This window comes from Apium graveolens, chromosome 5 (assembly GCF_009905375.1).
Source record: "Apium graveolens cultivar Ventura chromosome 5, ASM990537v1, whole genome shotgun sequence".
NCBI lineage: Eukaryota > Viridiplantae > Streptophyta > Magnoliopsida > Apiales > Apiaceae > Apium > Apium graveolens.
The window spans coordinates 209,405,577-209,411,003 of record NC_133651.1 but is presented as its reverse complement, the minus strand read 5'-3'; positions in this window follow the sequence as shown (position 1 = coordinate 209,411,003).

Below are 5,427 nucleotides of genomic sequence, written 5' to 3'. Positions count from 1 at the left end.
TTAAAACGGTCGTTTCTCCTAAACCGTGCATCGGAATCGAACGAACTACATATCAAAACGAAGCTCGTAACATGAGCTATCTAGACATGGAAATGGTCATAATGTAGAAGGGGGTTCTCGGGTCCTAATGTTATGCACAAAAACAGTCTAAAGAAAATCGGACGTTACGACCGCTATGTTTACGCGATTTCCCAATTTTAAACCATTCAAAACCAACCCAATTCAACCTCAATCCAACATACAACCAACATCCATCCTTATCACATCATAACAACCCCAACCAATTCAATTTTAACATTCATACTTATGCCTAAGCTTAACTTTAACCATACTTAAGTTCTTTTAATCAAAACAACAACATTTACCATTCCATTTCAATACCATTTCACTCCCAAACTCTAAATCACAAACATCAAGCTACAATATCACCCTACTAATCAAAATCATCTTATAATACATAGGAATCTAGGGTTTGGAGATGATATACCTTCCTTGAAGTGGTGGGAGGAGCTAGGAAGCCTTAAGAAGCTTTGAGAAGTCTTAGGAATGCTTGGATCTTCAAGGAAATCAAGAAAAATTTCAAGTTAAAAACTTGAAAACACTATTCATAGTCTTCTTCTTTTATTAAATGAAGAAGATTGAGAAGGAATTGATGGCTTAAACTCATGATATAGCCCTAACTAAGCATAAAGATGATTAGGGAATTAACTCACCAATTTAGGAGGCTTGGATCTTGAGTTTTGAATTCTTGCCCATTTGCAATAGTAAAAAGCCGAGAGCATGAAGAACAATGCCTTGGTTTCTTTTTTTTTTTTTTGATTTTGATGAAAGTGATTTGCTTGGCTTGGTTGATTGGTTTTGTGTTTGATTTAGTTAATTACCTTTTTGCCCTTGATTTTGTGTGGTTCTCATTCAACCACACCTCCTTCCTTCCCATGTCATGCCTATGTCATGTGGTGATGTCATCCTTCCCTCCTTGTCCTCTTCTCATTGGTTGGGTGACATCACTCTCTCTAACCCCTTTGATTAACTTTCTAATTGTTTGCCTAATGACCGCTGATCTGTTATACGGTTCGCTTAACTTTCGTTCTCGTTTATCGTTTGAAGGATCATACCCGGGATCTTATTACTTAGGTTCCCTTAACCTTTCTCAATACATTATATTCCTTTTTATGATCCTCTATTATAATCCTTTAATTTAAATCCTTTTTATCCTGTTACCTTATACTCAATTCTCTCCGTATCTAGTGTATTTCCGGGAAAATCAAAGTGTTCGGATTTGGATTCTGACGATCTTTACATACACTTATATCCCATATAAAGTACTAATAAAATCTCAGAATATCCATATCAGAACCCCTACATAGTGTGGCATGAAAAGTTTTCTCATTCAGCAAAAACACTATTCATAAGGGTTTCAAAATTTCCCAAAAATTGGGGTTATTACAGGTACGGGCTGCAACAGGGTGGAGGTAGAATAGCCAATACTGGTGGAATAACAGGATGTGGATCCGAAGACGACACTCCAACTGAAGGCTCTGAGTGATCAGCTGATACGGGAATAAAAGAGTCGGCCATCGCTGCTATCTAAAATCATATCGCAATATAAGAATCACGAACCACGACGTGAATTATACTAATACCGGTTATACCATAATACTCAAACTCTCGACGTTCTATCATTCTATTCCTTACTTCTAATCCTAACCCTCTACCCATTCCCGTCAACCTAGGCTTGTGTCAGTGACTTATAACCTGTAGCTCTGATACCAAACCTGTGGCGCCCTCCAAACCCGGGTCAGAAGTTTGGGGTCCACTCACACACCTTAATTATAACCTGCTTATAACAATAATAAAGATAATAATAATATGCAGTGACCCTACTTACCAACTACCAAGGTTCGCAACAGGTTAAAGTATGCACACAAGCCAAACACATCTACTTATATTACAAACCGTTCAAATCCCAACCATTCAAACTCAAACTGAGTATTAAGCATTATTACAAATTTTTACAAACTTAAATTATTCCAAAAGAAGCCTGCTAGCTTAACTCAATCAACCTGAACCCCTAGCTCTCGCGCTGTACTAGGGATCCTCGCTACCAACTTGTTCCTTTTTAACTGGAAAGAATATAAACAACATCGCACAAATGAGCTAACTAGCTCAGCAAGTCACCATGACAAAACTGAGAATAATGATCATCAGGTAAATATGGTTATGATATCAAGTGAACAATGGATTATGATTTAGAATTGGATATTATACTTTTATTTTAAAAACCAAGGTTAGGCTGCTGATCAGTCACGCACTAACCCCGAGCAAAGCACACAACATTGTTCTAACTACTGGATCCAAGGCACACATTGGCCTAACTTGACCATTATATGGTCTGACCACGAATCTGGTCCACAATTTTATAAAAAAAAACAATCCAATTCTAGCATAACAGAATTAGCAATAATAAACAATAAACAGAATTATTAACAACATTGGATGTTTCATAATGAAATGGTTTCAGAGTTCATGAGGATCAATATGGCATTTTCAAAGCTTAGGTGTTGGGTAATAAAAGAATTGGATAACAAATGAATCAGTGTTTCAAGGTTTCAAGGATTTTGCCTTTCAAAGCATAGGATACAATGGTTGGAGTGTGTGGGTAATTCGATTCAGTGTTCGGTATTTAGTTTGTATGTATTTGTGGAGTAGTATCGTATACTTGAGGTTCGTATTTGGGTATGCAATAATCAATGGCTTAGATAGAATAAGGTTTACGACTCAAGAGTAATAACTGGAATCAGGGTTTGGGTTTCCATGCTTCAAAGCACTTGCAATATCAACAGGACTACTAAGTACTACAATATCTCGAGAAAGTTTAGAACACTTACCCGGTGTTAGCTTACTACACTGTACTCGCTTCCAATCTCAACCGTCTCACTCCTCAACTACCTGTTTCCCTTTCCTGCGTCTTGCCTCTTCTGCTCACATATTAAAAACATCTATCAATATTCAACTCATATGATTCTATTCAGCACATACTTCTATCTACCCTTCATTTCACCCAAATCCGATTAACGGATTGAAAGTTATGTAATGAACAAGTAAAGATCGAATATACAGACCGACAGTCAACTAACAAGTCACCTATAACACATAATACGTCACATAATCAATGATATATCATTTATAAAGAAGTTTCGGGTCATAAATAGGCTTTCTGGTATTTAAAATGATTTTTTAAACATTTTTCGGAATTAAAACGGTTCGTTGGATCAATTTCGGGGCAATAAACAGGGTTCAGTTGGCCAATTCTAGCTCCGAAACAATTTTATAATAATTATCGAGCCTTGGAAATAATTTAGAATAATATTTCAAAGCTCGAAACTATTTTTCAGAATTTTTAAATCATTTTTAAATAATTAAATCTAATTAAATAATTAATTAAAATCAATTAATAATTAAATAAATCAATTAATCAATTAATTTTCGAATTAATTGTCCAATTAATCAATTAAAATTAACTGAAATTAATTAACTAATTAATTCAGATTTATTTTCGAATTAAAAATAATTTTCGGAATTAAAATAATAATTTTTAGAATTTTCAGAAATTAAAAATGATTTTTTTATAATAAAAATAAATAGGAAATATGATTTTTAAACATTTTTAAAACAGGAATCCTAAATTTGCAAAGTCTGGAAACTTCAGGGATCAAACTGCATCGTCCCCAAAAGTTCAGGTATCAAACTGCAATTTTACACCCCTGTCGCTGGAAAATGCAGGGGTTGCCGGAGAACACGATTCCGGCCTCCTCATCTTTTCACAAGCTCCAGATCACATCTACAAACTACCAGGAACACAACCATGCAATCAAAACAACCTAACAATCCCTGAGTTGGCCGAAATTTGGCCGTGAAGTTTGCCAGTTTCCGGCGAACTTCGAAAATATTCAAAACACAACTCCCTTCTCTACAGACCTCGTTGATTCATGAAACTTGTACGACCGGATTGCAAATTTCACAGAGAACACATTTCACTATACCACAACATCAATCTATTCCAAAATAAGAAACCCCCAAATTTCAATTAAGAACATTCATACGGGTTATAAACCCTAATTTTAAAATTCAAAAGTCAAACTCAAATTTTAACATGTTATTGAACTCCAAATCAGACGTATAATATATCAAAATCATCAGGAAAACAAGCTCTACAACATGCAATCATCAAATCATACAAACAATCATCCAAACAAAAATTCATATTTTTCATAAAATTAATTCGAAAATAAATAAAAATATAGAAAAATACCCTTGATTTCTGCAGTAAAACGAAGCTCAGAATCTGGTAGAATACTTCAAAACCTTTGGATTGAGTACTCAAGCTTTGAAAACAGAGATCGGTAACGCCTTCGTTTTGCTATTTGATTCTTAGAACAGTTTATGAAATTGGGGTTTTTGTCTGAAAATTATATAATTATTTGTCTGCAAATGATTTTGATACGAAATAAAATACGGGAAAAGGCTATTTATAATTACGGAAAATTATTATCCCGTTGGATCATTTCAGATATAAAACGGTACGTTTATTTATAAAAAATGATCCAATCGGTATCGGTTTTCGGGATAATTATCCAAACCAGTACAATTTGTACTGCGGTCTTGGTCCCAGCGCCTGGTTACACGTACTACGAGGTGATAATTGGGATAGTTTAATAAAAAGCTCACGTTTATCGAAAATACGAGTTTTATTGATTTACCGAAACGAATATTGTATCGAAAATGTTACGCCGGGACCCGCGCAGAACAAACCGTACGCCGGATCGAAAAAGTCGAAACATGGAATATGCTCGGAATATTACAATTAGGTTAGGAAGGAATTCTCGGAAGAGTTTCGGGTTCCAAAAACGTAACAACGGATGACGTCGGTTGGTTCCCGTTTTAATAAAATAGATTTTAAATACCCGGAAAAAGATTTTATAAATTTCATATGATTCTTATAAATTCATAAATCAACATAAAAATAATTAGGAAGATATGACAATTATCTATATTTTATTTTAGATATATAGAAATTAAAATACTCAATTAATATTATTTTTGAATATCCAAATACAGATAACACTTAACAATTAATTCACAGAATAGATACTGAACACATATAATAATTATTTAATAGCAAAATAATTACACGATATATCCCGGATATTACACTTGATGATAACAAAACACCTTAAAAATACAACTTTTAAAAGAGAGTAGATAATACTGAAAAGTGCTTCAATTAACAAAATGTACAAAGTTTTGATCACAGTCATTTTAAAGATGCTCCTCTAGCCTGAGCAGATTTATCTAGTTCCTTGAAGGTCTGGATCTCTTTCCAAGCTTTCTGTTGTTTTCCTCAATCTGATTTTGGAGCTTCCTGTG